The sequence below is a fragment of the Hyaena hyaena genome, unplaced genomic scaffold (assembly GCF_003009895.1).
Source record: "Hyaena hyaena isolate Hyena2069 unplaced genomic scaffold, ASM300989v1 scaffold_608, whole genome shotgun sequence".
In the NCBI taxonomy this organism is placed as follows: Eukaryota; Metazoa; Chordata; class Mammalia; order Carnivora; family Hyaenidae; genus Hyaena; species Hyaena hyaena.
In genome coordinates, this window is record NW_024081243.1 from 932,619 (window position 1) to 951,310 (window position 18,692).

General features: G+C 44.8%; 1 protein-coding gene across 1 annotated transcript in view; it reads right to left on the reverse strand.

Moving 5' to 3' along the window:
* Positions 1-18,692, reverse strand: part of LOC120248776 (calcium-dependent secretion activator 1) — a 268,332-nt gene that overhangs the window by 52,518 nt on the left and 197,122 nt on the right. The gene's annotated exons all lie outside the window — the stretch shown is intronic.

Consider the following 18,692-nt stretch of genomic DNA (forward strand, 5'->3'; position numbering starts at 1 on the left):
CATTCAACTGCCCTCAAGGTAGAGGCAAGAACTGTGACTTCAGCCAGATCTCATTTCCTGAAATCCTGATGGTCAGATGGCACAATGAATACACCTTGTCTAGCCCCACTGCCCCAGGGCACCCAGATAGACTTTCCCAGTTCTGGGACAGGAGGTCAGAAAGAGAGACACAAGGTAAGAGAGGCTGAGGGAGACCAGGGATGACAGGAGGGAGACAAGCTGTCAGTGAACAACTTGTGCATGTACTCATATGCCTGAAGCAAGAAGTGCTTCCTGTGTACCTGGCACCACATCAGGGGCTGTAGATGAAGGCATTTGCTCCATGATTCCTGGCCCCTTGCTTACATGATGTCTAAGTGTACAATTTCTCCAAATACAGAATGAGTCACGTCCGTCCAACAACTAGTAACTATACGTAATGTAGTAACTATACGTAACGTTTCAGAGTGCTTACGACTTGCCAGGCAATGAGTCAGGAATACCACATTCGTTATCCTGAATCCTCACAACAGTTCGAGGGGTCCTATTAATTATTCCATTTTCCAGCTGAAGAAACCAAGGCTAAGACGGATGAACTTGGCTTAAAGTCATAGAGCTAAGAAGTTGAAGCTTTAGACCTCCCATCTCCTTGGCGGCCTATTATGCAGTAAAAAACAAATATCAACCCACTTTCACTGACCAGTCATATTTAAGACTTGTTTTGTGTGCATGTGGGTAGAGACACAAACTAAAATGCTTCTCTGGGAAAAATGAATGAGGGATTTGAATAATTATCTGCACTGAGTCAGTCGGGGAAGAAGGTCCAAAACGGCCTGGCCTGAATGTCTCAGCTAATTACCTCGACCCTCCACCTGACTTAGCGTGTGTAGACAGGCTTAATGGTTTCTCTATTGAGCTCTTCCATTATTTTTCAGGTGCCCAAGGTAATCTTTTCATTGAACATTCACCATCCTGGGATTTTCACAATGCTGATGACTAAGAGATTTTCTTCTGCCCGGTCCTAATAAGGGGACCTGAGTTAATCACTGTGTGGCTTTGATAGGGAGCACCGTGGGGGCTTAAACCACTTCTCTTGGCTCATTAGGGGAAAAAGCAACCCAGGTGCAGACCACGAGGACCTCAGGGTTTGATACTATTAAATCAATGCACAGACAAAAAAAAAAAAAAAGTGGATTAGGCCCTTTTTGCAAACAGAAATCTGGTGGGTAAGACTCAAAGATGGAAGCAAAAAGAGGTCTGGATAGATACCACTGCATTAGCGACTGCCTGAGCTCTCCTTTCTCCCCATGATCTCTTAAGAAAACACCCACCAAGGAAATGATTTATTCTCTGCACGAGCTGACCGTACCCTGGCTTGTCTGACTTCACAAGAGCTCCAAGCTGATTTCTCTGACTTTGCCTAGAAACTGCCAACCACAACACTGCTTCGAGGGGCTAGCAGCATTTACTGCAACGTTTGGCTTTTGAGATTACTGCCGTAATGAAAATGTTGCTTATTGTGTACCTTTCTCCATTTCTCTAACCCAGGAGATAATGAGGGAGCTGGATTTTAGTATTACTATTGTTTGCATGTTGAGGCAGTTCAGTATGTAAAAATGTTACGTAGTCCCACCCCCATGCAGAAAATAATCATGTCTCTTAGGTTGAATTTTATCATCTCTTACCATCCTCATGTGTATGGAAAACAAGGGCCTCTCTCTCTTTCCCTCTCTTCAGTACCTAACACTGCCTGATACATGGCAGGGGATTGATAAAAATGTATTGAATGCATGAACTTCTGGGTGTGGCCCTCTGTACTTAAAACCCAGGATAGAGGTTTCTAGTATTTTCTTGCAGTTGGTGTTTAAATTACAACCGTGTTTTTAAAAATAATTTTTTTAACATTTATTCATTTATGAGAGAGAGAGAGTGCGAGTGGGGGAGGGGCAGAAAGAGAGGGGGACACAGAATCCGAAGCAGGTTTCAGGCTCTGAGCTGTCAGCACAGAGCCCGATGTGGGGCTCGAACCCACAAGGGGCGAGATCATGACATGAGCCGATGTTGGGCACTTAACCGACTGAGCCATCCAGGTGCCCAAGTTACGACGGTCCTAAAGGACACTGAAGAAACGTATAGGCAGGTGCTATCAATTTCAAAGTAACTGGTACTTGTTGCCTCTGTGCAAAGAACTGAAAGGGTCTCTTGTTCCGTTGTAGCACAGGCAGTCCGATGCAGGAGGGAAGAGAGAGGGGGCATGAGTCTGACACAGGGACTGGCATCTAGTTCCATTTACTGCCAGTTGTGGGCCAGTTAATTAACTTCTCTAAGCACCAGCCCATTAGAATATAGAGACAGCGATAATAATACCCCCTGATGCGGTGGTTGGGTGAATTATTAATAAGCAAAGACAGATTTTAAAAGCATTAACATGTGTAGGGCATTAGTCTAAGCATTTGATTTGTATAGATTTGTTTAGTACATGTTAAGGATTAAATGGGTTAACATATATAAAAACCTTTGCACAATGCTTGGCACATGGTACGTGTTCAACAAACGTTGGTTATTATTTTTAGACTCTCTTCTCCTTCCACCTCCAAAGGGGCTGATTTGATTGGTCAGGTTCCAGGGAACTGGCTGAGGTATCTTTCCTAGCTAGCCATACATCGGCACACTTAAATTAAGTGCTTCAGGTGTGTGACCTATGTTGCCGTAAGAGGCCGGACTGTCTAACTTCTCTTCATTGCTGGCTCTGTGCCTAGACCCTCTTTCTGATTTTATTTCTTCCTCTTAGAGAGGAGACGACGAGACTTCCCAGGAGACGAGAGCAGCTCTCTATGGAGTTCTCCACATCAGAATACGGACCCAAAGCCCAGTTCACAATGTGGTTGCTTATCCCCAAAGATGCTTGCCCTCATAGGGACATGCCATTCCCTCACTGGAAAGTGGAGTCTATTCCTCTACCCCCTTGAGTCTGGGCTGGCTTGGCCTGTGACTGTGCAGAACAACAGCATATGATGGGGATGACACCATGCCAGTTTCAAGCCACATCTTGAAAAGGGTTGGCAGCTTCTACAGCCTTATTTTTGAAAGTCAGCTGCCCATGGTGATGCCCCTGACACCACCATGCTTCAAGAAACCCAAGCCATTTGGAAGAGATTGGCAGGATGAGACCCCATATAGGTAGAAAGAAGCCATAGGAAGACACATCAAACTATCAAATATCTAGCCCCAGCCCAGCCTAGCTGTCTGCTGAATGCAACCCAATGAGTGACCTCAGTCAAAGCCACAGGAACTGCAGACTCACCTAGCTGAGCTCTTCCCAGATTCCTAATCCACAAAGTTGTGAGCAAAAGAAAATGATTGTTTTAGGCCACTAATGCTGCCATGGTTTGTTATGCAGCAATAGACAATCAAAACCTAATAAGTTGGTCCTTTATCTCACATCCCCCTACCTTTATCCATTGCATGTATTTCCCTGGAGGATGCTGTGGGGTGGTCCTGATGGCCTAGGGCAGGATATGGGTATTTCTGGCTCTGCTGGCTATAAAAACACTAATGACTAACCTGATTTTCACTTGATATTTATGATAGCTATTGAGCACATATGTATGGGGCACTGTATTAGGCACCTTATGAATACTTAGCTCAGTCATCACTGTAGAATCCAGAAAGGCTCATCTCACCATCCTTGCTTAATGGAAGGATTCTGAGGCTCGGCAAGGTTAAGCAATTCTCAAGAGGGGAATCAGTAACTGGTGGAACTACAGTACAAGCCCAAATCTGCTTATAAAGTGTGGAGTCCTTCCCTTATATCAAGTTGTTGATGTTCTGAAAAGGCTGTGTCTCCAAAACCACTTCTTACCTACTGACCACCCAGGGTTTGGGAAAAGGAGACCCAACTTTGTGGAATGTGTAGAGGCTTTGAGTCACATAGATCTTGTTTTGATTATGCTCCATCACTGGTTAGTTAAATGACCTTGGGAAAAATTATTTAACCTTCTATGGCTTCCATAATCTCATCTGCAAAATATGAGAACAATTATTGTCTTCAGAGGGTTCTTCTGAGGTTGAATATGTTAACATCATACCGTGTCAAGTTAACAGTGCCTCGTACACAGTGAGAGCTCAATAATCACTAGCTATTATTATTACTAGCGTTTCATTCACTTGTCGTTAGCTGGGAGTGGACTGTGCCAAGTGTGTTCCCGTCCATAGCTTAGAGACTAAAGTTGGCAAACTGGCCTGTGGGCCAAATCTAGCCTGATGCTTGTTTTTATGCAGCCCATGAGTTAAGAATGGTTTTCACATTTTTCAGTGGGTGAAAGAGAACACAAAGAAAAATAATAGTTCCTGAAATGTGAAACTTACAGAAAATTGACATTTCAGTGTCTGTGAATAAAGTTTTATTGGAACACTGCCACACCCACTCATTTATATCTTGTTGATAGCTGCTTTCATGCTATAGGAGCAGAGGCTGAGTAGCTGTGGCAGAGATCATGTGGCCTGTAAAGTAAAAAATATTTACTACTTTGTCTTTTTCAGAAGTTTTCACACCTCTGGACTAGAACATGCTTAAGTGAGGGATTATAGAGTGGAGGCAGGAAAAGAATCACAAAATGCAAATGTCTAATCTTCATTTGACCATTAACTAGTTGATTGATTTCAGCTACTTGCCTAGCCTCAAGTCCTTATTTATTATAATAGGGTGCCAGGCTGAGTATTTTCTCTCGATTCTTTCTAGAATTAAAAAATATGTCTCTCAGATGGTGTACCAGGCAGGTTGGTTCTAGGAAGAATGTGGAAAGGAAGTACTTCCCGCATCTTGAAAAAGTTATAAATACTCTAGTACTAAAACAAGAGGCTTATTAATATTGTAGTATTAATAAGAGCTCTGGACATGAGGCTCCAGGAAAAATATAGCACCGGGGAAAAGGAAAAGCACTTGAGATAAATAAAGACCATCCACACAGGTACCAGAGAATATAGGATGGCCTAGTGGGTAGACCTGGCAAAGAGATAAAAGGATTACCATAGGTAGCATGAGCTAAGTATCCACCCTGTACCAGTCACTGTTTTCTATGATCATCCAATGTCATATTCCCAGCACCCTCTACCTGCAGCCCTCTTCATCTGCATCTCTTTGGGCCATGGGGAGGATTCGCCAAGATAATACGCATAAAGAGGCACAATAAAAAGACACGGCAAACCCTCAGGATACGCTAGCTGCTATACTGCTACTGCTGGAATGAACAGCCCAAAGGAACAACCTTCTGTGAACTTGCCCTGAGTCCCTACATTTGCCCATATCCTTCCTCAGCTTCTCTTTGTTGCGGCAGAAAGAAGTGCAGTCAGCAGGGTTGACATCTAAATGCCAATGGCCCCATGATAAGCATCATTAAGGCCAGTGATGCGGGAGAAGCTGGAACTATATCATTGATCAGCAGATCGGAGATTGCTGGAAAGAGATTTGGGAGTTTCTAAAGTGGAGCAGAGGCAGTAGAGGGAAGTGGTTTAAAGACTTTGGAGTTGGAACATGGGGCCAAATTCTAGCTCTACTCCTTACTAGACAAGTTCCTTGACTTTTCCATGCCTTGCATCCCTCATCTATAAAATGGGGATAATACTACTTTTCATAGAGTTGTTGGGTTTTTAACTGAGTCGGCAGATCAGCTCCCAGAACATAGCAAATAAGAATTATGTGTCTCTCTGAAACGATGCTCAGCATCCCTCCTCATCAGGGAAATACAAATCAAAACCACACTGAGATACCACCTCATGCCAGTCAGAGTGGCTAAAATGAGCAAATCAGAGAACTCTAGATGCTGGCGAGGATGTGGAGAAATGGGCACCCTCCTACACTGTTGGTAGGAATGTAAACTGGTACAGCCCCTCTGGAAAACAGTGTGGAGGTTCCTCAGGAAACTAACAATAGAACTCCCCTAGGACCCAGCAATAGCACTGCTAGGAATTTACCCAAGGGATACAGAAATGCTGATGCATAGGAGCACATGCACCCCAATGTTCATAGCAGCGCTCTCCACAATAGCTAAAACAGGGAAAGAGCCCAAGTGTCCATCAACTGACGAATGGATCAAGAAGATGTGGTTTATCTATACCATGGAATACTACATGGCAATGAGAAACAATGAAATCTGGCCATGTGTAGCAACATGGATGGACCTTGAGGGTGTTATGCTGAGCGAAATAAGTCAGGCAGAGAAGGACAAATATCATATGTTTGCACGTATAGGAGGATTAGGAGGAACTTGACGGAGGAACAGGGGGAGAAGAAGGGGGAAAATGGTGGGGGAAAGGGAGAGAGGCAAACCATGAGAGACTCTTGAATGCTGACAAAAACTGAGGACTGATGGATGTGGGGGGGGAGGGGGGATGGGCATGGAGGAGGACACTTGGGATGAGCACTGAGTGTTATGTGGAAACTAATATGACAATAAACTATTTGTAAAAAAAAAAAAAAAAAGAATTATGTGTCTGTCATTATTATCATTCCTGCTGAAAGGTCAGATTGTTCTGATTACATTGTTCTAATTACATTTGTATATTAAGCTTGCTCTTGCCCTGCACTATCCAATAGCTATATGTGGCTATTTAAATTTAAATGAGTTTGGGGCACCTGGGTGGCTCAGTCAGTTGAGTGTCCGACTCTTGATTTCGGCTCAGGTCATGAGCTCACAGTTCATGGATCTGAGCCCCTCGTCAGGCTCTGTGCTGACAGTGCAGAGCCTGCTTGGGATTTTGTCTCTCTCTGCACCTCCCCTCTTCACACGCTCTCTCTCAAAATAAATAAACTTAATGTAAATGAGTTCAAGCAAAATGCAATTAAAAATTCAACTTTGTATTTGTACTAGCCATGTTTCATGAGCCGCACATGGTCGGGGCTACTGAATCAAAACAGCTGAGATACAGAATATTTCCACCACTGTGGGAAGTTCTATTGGACAGTACTGAGAGATTCAAGAGACATTCGTAAATACAGTTATTACATTTTTAAATGTTAAGAATGAAGAGATGTGCCATTCAATCTCTACCTTAAGACCAGAGATCAGTTGGAAGAGGAAGCAGGGGAAGGAAAAGGGCACTGGTGTCAATAGCCTCATTGTGTGGATGAAACAGGAATTAAAGGTGGATGGGTATTATTTAACGTTATCAAGATGCTGAGAGAGGAATGACAATATTAATAAAACCATGACAGGAAGAGAGAGGGGAGGAGTATAAGATAACACGGTGAGTGAAAGCCCCGTCTATTACAGTAGGGAGTCAAATAATCTCTAAGATCAATAAACTAAGAAATAGCAATGTAAGAATAGTACTTGGAGCTATGATGATAAAAACAAAATTGTTTCAAGGGTCCCTTCTGGGGTCAGGGATTAAGGCTGGAAAGAGGCAGGACAGAGAACTGCTGTTTCTTTAAAAAATAATACTATGATGAGTGACTGTATGATTTCATTTTTAACTCTCTATTTCTTTTACAAAAAATTACTGAAAAAAGAACAAAACGAGTGGTAGAATTTTCAACATTCTCAGGGTGAATGGCATTTTGCAGGAGGAATCCGTCCCCTCTAAGGAACTTCTTCAAGGTTTTTGGTTGATGGGAACGGGATTCTGGGTTATGTCCTTCTACAAAGGCAAAGAAGCAAAACCTAGCACCCCTCCCCCGCCCCCATACATAATCTGGATGCTCCGAGTGCATCTTGGGAAGATGAATATATTGTTAGTGCCAACTGAGGGACTGACTGCCTGGGGGAGACAGAATGTACCAGGGGGTGGATGTGCTGGGACTCTGTGTGCGGGTGAGCATTTGAGCAAAGCTCAGCGGCTCCCGCTTGGGACTGAGTGACAGTTATGGTGCAAGCCCCTTACAACACTTTCTGAGGCCTGGAGGAAAATGCGACTCTTGAAGTCTATCTGGAATCATGGACAGCATGATGGATTCCTGAGCTCTGTCACCAAGGGGATGAAACATCTTCTCTGCTGGCCAGAGATCAGGGTGTTTCTGGCCAATTATGAAGTGCCTGTGCCCACATAAGCACCATGTAAATGCCACCCAGAGGCACCTATGTCGTGAGGCCATCGTCTCTTACTTCCTATTTTAAAAGGGTTGGAGTTTATAAATGCAATTTTTACGGATGTGGGAACTGTGACCCCGACAATGGTGGGTACCTCACCAGGTAGACATTACTCAGAAAAGCATGCATTTAAAAGAAAAGAGTGAAACACTGAAATGGTTAAAAATAAGTTTTCCCTCAGTTGCCTATAAACGGAACTGGGGCATCTGGGTGGCTCAGTGAGTTGGGCATCCGACTTCAGCTCAGGTTATGATCTCATGGATTGTGAGTTTGAGTCCCGCATCAGGCTCTATGCTGACAGCTCAGAGCCTGGAGCCTGTTTCAGATTCTGTGTCTCCCTCTCTTCTCTGCCCCTTCCCTACTCATACTCTGTCTGTATCTCTCAAAAATAAACATTAAAAAAATTTTTTTAAATAAAAAAAAAATGGAACCAGTGTTTCAAAAAATTTTCAGGTAACAGAAAGTGAACTGGAGTCCAAGGCTGGACTCTCCTGCTATCTCAAATACTGGCTCTGTGAGTTTGGGAAAAGCCATTGTTTAATTTTCTCAGATGACACAGAAATACCTAATATCTGACATGTACAGTCATATACACAAATATAGATACATTTACCAATGACTGAATGCCTAACTGACACCACCTTATTCAATTCTTACAATAACCTGTCTTCTCATTATACAAATGAAGGAGTTGTAGTTCGACTGGTTAAACTGCACTCATTGGAGAATGCAGGTAAGAAGTAGTAGAGCTAGGATTTGAACCTAGGTGGGTCTAACTTCAAAGGCTCCATCCACTACTATATTATGCTGCCCCCTATATTTCTCTACCTTATACACAGGGCAGTTTACCAAAGTCCGAAGATAAAATCCAGATGATGACAGTGGAGATACTTCATCCTATAATGATGAGAGTCACCTGTCACGCCACACAAGACCTCGTATATTACTATCGTGTAACCATCATGCATATTCTGAAATGACTCAGGGCCTCTATAGAGCTTCTTTGGGGCTGGAAGAAGGTGGGCGAGTGCCCAGGCTTTCCTGGAAAGCGTCCTTAGGCAGGAACATGAAAACCTCAAATCGTAGGGCTGCTGGGTGACTGCACGATTTCTGTGCATGTTCATAAATATTGATTGTGATTAAACTATTATCATAGTAATGAGGGTAATAATGCCTCCTACAGCCCATCCCACCACACTACTCAAAGTCCCTACCTTTCATTAAACAAAGAGCTGTTGGCACTGCTGGGGAGTTGGGCAAGAGGCAGGGAAATGATCTCTATTAAGCAAAAGCATTCTGTTCCATGCACTGAAGCCGCAGCCTCATTAACGAGAATTGTTCGCATCTCCTGTTGCTCAGGGTACTGTGCTCCGAGACTGGGTCCAGGAAGTGTATGTTCTCATCTCTCTTCCCCCCTGGGGCTTCCGAACAGATGCCCTATTGAAGTAGACATGTTTTTCCTTCCAGTTTCCCTTATCTCTGTCCCAATCCTTCATTCCCAGGGAGGATTTCTGCAAGACTCAGAGCCTCCTTCAAACCCTCCCTTTTAATGCTACCAAGACTTAGCAATGGTTGCGTGCTTATTATTTGCCTGTCATAAGGCTAAGCAATTTATAAGTAATTAACCCTCACAATTGAGGGCATGATGATGATTATCATTTGTGGAGGAGGAAACTGAGGCTCAGAGAGGTTTAACAGCTTCCTGAAAGACACAAAGGTGGAAGTATCATGTCACTTCCTTGGACCCCAGGGTCTGACCTCTTAATGAGGCTGTACTGCTTTTCCACTTGTCGATTTACATGGCATACTTCCATTTTAGGACAAACTCGGAAGTATAAATCGGAAAGGTTTAATTTTATAAAATCTCCAAGCAGGGGGAGCCTGGGCTGCTCGGTCAGTTGAGCATCTGACCCTTGATCTCAGCTTGGGTCATAATCTCACAGTCGTGAGTTCAAGCCCCTGCACTGAAAAAATAAAAATCTCCAAACAGGTTCAAAAGCTTATTTTTATTTGATCATACATGGGGACCTCTGCCCACCTCTGGCATTTTTGGGTTTTGCTCTGACTTTTGAACACTTCCCAACACTAAATGGCCCAAGAGAGTGCATGCTGGAAGAGGGTAAGGATCATGTCTTACCTGCGTCCCTGGCTTCTGCAAGGCCTTGATGCTAAGCAAATGAGGACTGTGCTGTCACGACTCAACAGTCATGTTTCTGCACAAGGGGATCATCTGGCAGCCTGGTGCCCTTCCCTTCTCCCTCAGCCACCTCAGCCTGAACTTGAGGGCACAGGTTGTTTATATTATCGCTGCCAGCGGCAACCCATTAGAGTCCGTGTAGGTCTGCCACTCAGTGGAGAATTCATTCTTTTCTGCTTTTTCCTCCTCTCAGGTATAGAGTGGAGAAAACAAATGGATGAGCTGCAAGGTCTGGGTTTTGTGTCTCAAACAGATGTTCAAGTCATGTTCCTTCTCTGGTCTTCGTTTACACAGCTGCAAAGTAGGGCAGTGAGAAGATATCACAGGTTTCCAAACTTCTGGAATCAACACCACTGTCCTGATTTGGGCTACAGCCCATGCACCATCTGTACTATATTTTCTTATATACTTAATTTCTCCTTTAAATTGGCTCACTTTTTAAATACTTACTTATAAAAAGAAAATGTGTATCACTGCCATAAACGGAAAACCAGTATCAAGATAAAATCAAGAGGAGAAGGAAGTAAGAGTAAAAATACACACAACATAAATAAAAATAAAATGATCACATTCTAGGTAGACACGGTTGCCTGTAGAGGGTGCTGAACCCAAGGCCTGCTCGCTCTTTCTCTCTCTTTGTTACACATGAATATGTGACATTTTAGGGAAATGTGAGAGACAGATTATCACTCAATGGAAACTTTCTCCTTGATATAAAGATAAAGACGAAAAGAAAATTAAAAAGCGGATAATTCTCTTACAATGGGATGGGTGCTATTTAATGTGGCATTTTTGTGGCATCTAATGTCACAGGTACCAGGTGCTATATCTCCAGAGCTTGGAAAACACTCAGGGATGTATTAGCAGAAAGGAAGGAGGAGGAGGAGGGAAGAGGAAGAAGAGGGAGGAAGACACCACCGTGTTTGGTAGCATTTGCCAATTCTGTGGTGCAAAGGATTTGACCATGGTCAATTTCAGGCTTCCAGGGGGGCATCACTAAAGGCAGAGATGCAAAGAGACATGGAGAATTGGCTTTGGCCAGCAGGTAGGAACTGAGAAGATTCTAGTACAGCACTGGAGACACTGGACCATAAAACCTCAAAAGTGCCTCTGGTCATATGCACCCTAGATGGCAACTTCTAGACAACAAGAGAAAAGATCTTCAAAAGAACATATTTCTACAACTCCTAGCTTAAAAATTTACATGTAGCAGTCATAGAAAAACATGGTGCAGATCAAGGAATTCATCCTCGTACTCAGCACTCAGTGACATAACCACAGTAATAACAATAGCTAACAAGTATCAGGTGCTTACCTCATTCTGGGCATATAACATTTCCTCACTTTAACATCACATAATTGAGGTCTTCTTATTTTCCCATTTTATAGGTCAGTAAACTAAAGCCGGAGGTTAACTAATCTGCCCAGGATTATACTCCAGTAAGAGACAGAACTGCACAAAGTAGTAACCTTGGTGTATATTGAAATAAACCTGATTCAACCTAAAATATGCATGGGGGATGGGTTATTCAATTCTGGTTGGCTGAGTATTTTGATTAATAGGTACTCTAGAAATTATGCTTGAATGAAAAATTCTGGAAGAATTAGCATAAAATACTAAATGCTGAAATACACTAAACTTAACAGAAAACATTCTGATGCATCGAAGTTTCGAGTATAAGAATGTGCCAAAATAGACGCTACAGGACAGTTTTGGCTGATCCTGTTCTGAGTAGTGACTTGGGTTGCTTAGGAGAAATGGTTAATATGCTGAGGACAAAAAAGGTGAGAAAACAGTTAAAAGTGCTAGGATCAGGCAAACCTTCTTACAGGTTAGGTTGAAGATAAGGCTAAGAAGCGGTATTTACTGAGCAGCCACAATGTGTCAGGCGACTGTTCACTGTAGTTCTTTTTTTTTTTTTTAATTTTTAAAATGTTTAATTATTTTTGAGAGAGACAGACAGACAGAATGAGCAGGGGAGAAGCTGAGAGAGAGGGAGCCACAGAATGCAAAGCAGGCTCCAGGCTCTGAGCTGTCAGCACAGAGCCTGATGTGGGGATTGAACTCATGAACCGTGAAATCTTGACCTGAGCCGAAACTGGATGCTTAACTGATGGAGCCCCCAGGCACCCCTGCTACTAATCATCTCGTCTGCTACCTGAAATAGGCCCCACCACCCTCACTCAACAGATGAAAAGACTGAGGTTCACAAATGGCCAGTAACTAGCCCACATTTCTGTTAGTCTGGCCTTCACAATCCTGTCTCTCCCTCTAACTTTCCGGTGATCATCTTCCCACTACATGTGGTTCAGAGGTCAGGGCAGCTTCTCTGACTTTTAACTTCAGAACAATTATTTCATGTTTGAAGCCCTACATATCTTCATTAGGTATTTCTTTCAGAGCTGACACGTCTGTGACCTGGTTGCTTGGCACCTGACAGTCTGAAGAAAATACTGTGTCTATCTTAGGTTCATCTGTCTACTAAAGAATATTAAGAGAAATGGTTAACTTTGGATGCTTTTGTTTTTCTTCTGCAAAGCTTCTGAAGGGCTGCTTTGGAGAGCAGGTATGTTAATTGTCAGCTGTGTTTTCAAGGCATGAACTGGAAAGGAGGATGATGTCCTACTAGGTGATAAAATTAGCTGTCATAAACCCTAAAGTGGATATCAAGTTCTGAGCCATTGGGGAGTGGCTGATGAAAGAAGTCCGTAGAAGGCATGGCAGATCAGTGCTTTATGGTTCTTGAACATTTCAGAGCACGGTGCTTTTTTGGTCTATGTGAACAAAACACGTTAGACAAAATGTCTTCCAATGGTGGCTCAAAGCTTCAAAATCAGACTAACAAACACGGTATCACCTGATAATAGTAGCTGGTCTCTCGGCAACTTCTCTTAACTTGTCCATCTGAATCAATTTTGAGAATGCCCCTTGGCAAACCCTTTGATTCCGTAACCGTGGGCAAGTTGCTTCATGATCAGGCTCCAGACTACCTGCTCCCTAACTCTATCCCTTGTCATTTTCCTCCCTTCAGGCTGACATTTCCCTGAGTGACAATGAACTTCCGGTTCCCAGAATGCATGAGACCTTCCCTGTCTCTTCAGTGTCTTTGTACCCTGGGACACTCTTTCTTCTCTTCTTTGCTAGATCCGTTAGACCTCAGCTCAAATGCCGTGACCTCCCAGATGATGTTCGGTTCTTTTAGACTATTGTCCCATTGGGTCAGCTACTTCTCCCTCTCTCTGAAAAACTGCCACGCGTGTGATTTACTTCTTGAGACTGTATCTCCCTAATGAGAATCTATATGAAGAGGCATTATCCCTCTTGGTCATTGCTAAGCTCCCAATGCCTGGCAGCAAGTAGGCCCTCAACAAACATGTGTTGACTGAAGGAATAGTATGAAACTGAAGATTATCTGGAAGCACAAAAGAAGTGGGGGCATTTTGAAGGTCTCTTCCTTTGGTTTTATTGCAAAACATTTGGTGGGGAAGTTACTGATCAATTATTTTTGCTGGTAAGATGTGAACAAAAAATAGACGACTCTTTCCCTTAGAAATGGTATCAGTAAGTGGATAGTTCCTGGAAGAGCCGCTAATTGACTTCTGAGTTTCTGTGCTTCTGTGGGGAAGAACATTCTGAAGATAATACAAGAGTAAATCTACGGTACAGTCTTAGTAGTTGTATGACTTTGGACAAGAAACTCAACTTCTCCCATCTGTAAAATGGGGATCATAATTGTATCAGTTGCATAGGATGATTGTGAGGATCAGATGAGGAAATGCATGTGATCACTTAGCACACTGCTGGGCACACAGTATATGTTCAGTAAAGGTCGGCTATTACCAACATGGTGGGTGCTTCTGTCCAAGGCAGGCACCTCCATTCTGAAGCGTGGATGCCAACTGACTTGAATCATATGGATTCAGAACCTGATAAGCTAATGATGCTGCTCTCTGAGGGTAGAACGAGACCTCTCTGTCTATACCACCCTCACCAGCCCAAACTATAAAAAGCCATGTCTTCTCTGCTGAGCATTCCCTGAAGCCAAAGCAAAGATGGGACTTCACCAGACATAACACTAACGATTATGGATACTCACCCTGTGCTAAAATTTGAACTCCTTCCTGACCAAAATATTCTGTGGACAGAAGTGAATTATTTTGATCCGGTTCAGGCTTTTGACCAAAGTGGCAGTCTTGTTCTTTGGCATGACCTCAAGAGCTCTGCACGAAAACAGTCTAGGCTGCTGGTAGACCTGCATTGATACCAGTCCTGGTCTCAGATTCTAGCAGGAAGAAGCAGGTCTACTTTGTTTCATTTCTAAGTGGCAAAACAATTAAAATGCTGGCAAATGAAAAAACAAAAGGGTGAATGAGCGTAATGTGAGATGTAGGAGATTATACATAGGGTCTAGGCCCCTGACAGCTTGGAACAGGGCTTTATCCTGCCTGACTGGAGTGACTTCCATGTTCCATTTTGACCCTCACAAATGGACTGGCTTGATAGGGGAATCTGGAGTGGATTCTGGAGGGGAATCTGGAGGGGCCTTCAGAGGATTTGAAGTAACTATTCCGTCTGCCAGGGGAGAGGGTGTGGGCCCCTCCGACGTCGTCACCCTTCCCTATAGGCTCCAGAGTTTAGTGGCAGAGAGTATGCTGGTCAAATTAGAGGGCTTAACCTCTCAGAGCCTCAGTTTCATTGTCTGCGGGCAGAAGAGCATTGGTGGAATGGCAGCGTTCAGAGGATTCAAGGAGAAAAATACATTTAAAGCACTTAGCCCTGTGCCAGGCACTTAGCAAGTGCTTAAAGAATAGCTGTTGCTCCTGTAGCTATTTTCGGCTTCTGGATTCATCTAATAAAACCATCATCATTCTACGCCGAAGGGAACTGAAAGCCAAGGTGTGATCCCTTGTTCCGGGTCACACAGCTCCCAGGGGGAGGGGAGGGGCTGGGACCCAGCTCAGGTCTCCCCTCTCCGGGCTGTCTGTTTGCTGTATACCACCCGCTCTCAGACTCTCAGAGCCACTCGGCACAGCGGGGCTCTTCAGGACCTCACCACGAGGGGCCTTCCCCTTTGATCCCTTCCACTGAGTCTCCACCCCCCGCATGTGCTCAATCTCTAAGTCCTGCCCATGCGACTTCCAAAATATCCTGCAAAAATGCCTCCTGCTTTCCTGCCTCCTGGTCATTGCAGTTGCTGGTCTGTCTAGAAGATTCTCTCCTCTCTTCAGCTATGGCTGGCTCCTCTTAGTTTCAGCCCATGTCTCCTCCTCAGAGATCTTCCGTGACCATCCTAGTTGAAGCAACACCACTCCTACCTCCCTTCTCTCCTTTCTCTCCCTTTCTCTCCACTTTGTGGGCTGGATAGCACCACCCCTACCCTATGCTTTTCTTTCCTTTCTTAATTGTCTGTCTCTCTTCCTAAATGGAAACTCCAAAAGGAGAACATGTGTCCCTTGCTCACTGCTGTGGCCCCGGCACCTAGCACAATGCATGACACGCAGGCGCTTGGTAAATACATGCTGGGTGAATGAATGAATGAATGAATGAGTGAACAAATGAGCGGCAGATTCCAGAACTAGCATATTTGTTAACACCTGGATAGGACCAAGGAACAGATCTTAATTTGTTTGGAGAGAGACCTAGGTACCTGCCTGTCGCCCTTCCTGGCCTCCTAAAAGAACAGCGTGAGGCTACCCACCAGACAAGGACCCTTCCAAGCAGGCAACCCACACAAAAGCACATCTTGCAGTCAGGGGAAATGGGCGGATAGTTGCTAATTGCGACTTCCAACTGGGCTGATCTTTCGAAAGTTCGAAAGGCGCCTGCCTCCAGAAATCCCAGGCTGCTCCTGCTGCTGAAGCTGGGGAGGGAGGAGAGGAGGGGCGCGCCTGGACGCCTCGTGGGCTGGCACGAAGAAGCCACATCTCCTCCTCCCTCCTCCCCGCCCTCCCCCCCCCCCAGCTCCTCTCCAAGAGAGGAAGCAATGCAGATGGAGACGAGAAATAAATATTCCTGCCTGCTCTGTGCCACTGCAGACGTTTTCCAAAATGTCTGGCTTGGACCATGAAATCAAGCCCACCCAGGAAAGGAGGCGCTCAGCGGGAGAAAGAGGGGGAAAGGGTGGCATATTTGTCGATACTTGTCAGCTTTCCGGGGGGCACAGCACATGGCTCATACTTGGCAGTCCCGCTGAGGTGGGGACGTGGTAAGTGCACAGTAATACTTGAAGAATTGAATCAGAAATGGGAGCAGCATTAAGGAAAGCCTTGCCAGGGCGTCGGCATCATCTCTACGCCTTTGTCCAGGTCCCGGGACTCACAGCTGGTTCTTTCATCCTTGATTTCCAGGCTCTTCCCACGGCGCCTGCTGCCCCTGCTCAACTCTCTCCCCTCCACTCCACTCCACTCTGGCGTGATTCACACCACTGGGCTGCAGGAAGTCTTCAAAGGCCCATTGAAATTTGGGCAGGAGCTCAGCACCCACGTGTGGAGATAGATATTCCTACCACTTCTGAGCACAGCTCGTGTTCTCCAACGCTGGAATACCAGCAGGAGATGAGAACAGGGGCTGCAAATGATAAGTGGGTGCTTTTGGCCGTGGGACGGCCAAGTGTGCGGGAGAAGTGTCACTAAGGAAGGGAAGTTACAGGCCGACTGACAGGCACCCAAGTGTTCTGCACTTACAGGGACTTCACTAGGCATGTGTCGAGGCTGCAAAATGTCTCCGCAAAGGGAGAGATGAGAGCATGAGAATTTCAGCTTGAAAACTCCTCAGAGGATATGCTAGGTCTTTGTTTCTCACCCTCTCGTGAGATCCCCTCCCCCGGGTACCACATCCTGTACTGGTGCCGCGGACCACCTTCTGCTAGTTCTCTTGGGAAGTCGGGCATTAGGGTGGGGCCTCACGGATGGGCTGAATTCTGCTCCATAAAGAGCAGAGGGGCTTTCCCCGTTTGCACTGGTTCAAGTCCAGTGCAGCGAAAACACTTGCTCGGAATGAAGACTCAAAGAAAGTGATAGCTTTTGTGGGTGTCGGGGGAATGTTTTCCAGAATAAGCCTGCCTCTTTTCACCATTTCCATGACTTCACTGAGGAATGAAAGATTATCTAATATTTCCCACTCATGTGCCCTGAATCCTTCTTTGTGAATCTTCCCCACTCATCTGCCCATCTGCCTTCCAGCGCTAAGGTAACTGCCAGTTGAATCCCACTCTCTCCAGGAAGTTGTTCAGTGGTGGGGAACAGGGGGGGTGGGGGGGGGAAGCTGGCAGAAGACCTGGGTCCCTGTCTCCACTCTGCCCATTGCTGTGTGACCTTGGACAAATTACTTTCCCTCTCTGGGCCGTGTTTTTGTTTTGTTGTTTGTTTGTCAAAGGAGTGGCTGGATAGGTATCCTTTCAGCTGTGACACTTTATGGGTGGTTCTACAGAGTGATATTGGATAGATTTCCTGTTGTCATCATCCTCTGTCCCACCCCACCTTTACCACTAAACTCTGGGAACTGGGGCCACCACACTTCTGGGGATGAGTTCATTCCTTATACCTGGGAAGCTGAGAGCTCCAAAGCAAATTATGCTAGATATGTGGATGCATGGATACGATCTAGAATTGTTTTAAATATTTTCTGTCTACATTTCCCTTAATTCCCAGAAAATCTAATGCACGGGGATTACCAACGTAAGGCATACTTGGGAAGAACTTGTGTGCATGCAAGTTTTGCGCTGTATAATAATCATGTTTTATTAATGATCATGTTTTATCCTCTTTTCTTAAAAGTAGCCCCATTTGTTGAGACTTCGTGCTAAGACTATGCCAGGCTTTTTGCTTACATCATTATCTTCCCAACAGCTCATCACAGAAGATGTTATCCACTCCTCACTCCCATTCATCGTGGTGGTTGACCCTAATTAACACACGTAGCAAATGCTAACACCAAAATTATATAATAGTGCCCCGCCCCAAAGCCAAAAGCAAACCCAAAGCCAATCTCGGACTCCGAGAGGACGAGACAGCTACTCAAGGTCATATGGCTGGTTGATCCTGGCAACAGGACTTGAACCTGCTTCTGCCAGATCCCAAAGTTGACGATGATGTGCTACTTCCTACCCTGTGCTGGGCCTCGTCTTGGCATTCAATGCCTTTCTAGGAGATTCTTCATACATGAATGCTGTTTTAAAGACTTAGGGATAATAGGTCTTAAATTGATTGCTTTCCCTATAGCATTGTCAGAGGAATACGGCCGGCCTCTGAGCCGGCAAAAACCCTGCTATCAGAAATGGTAAGGAAAGATGCAGTCATCATTGCCAAGGAGCATGAGAAGGGTGGGAGAATGAGGCCCCCAAGCAGCCCATTTACAGTGACCATCTCCATTGCTCATTTACCTACAGAGAATGAGGCTGCCTTCTGCTCACAAGCAAACTCACTTCCAT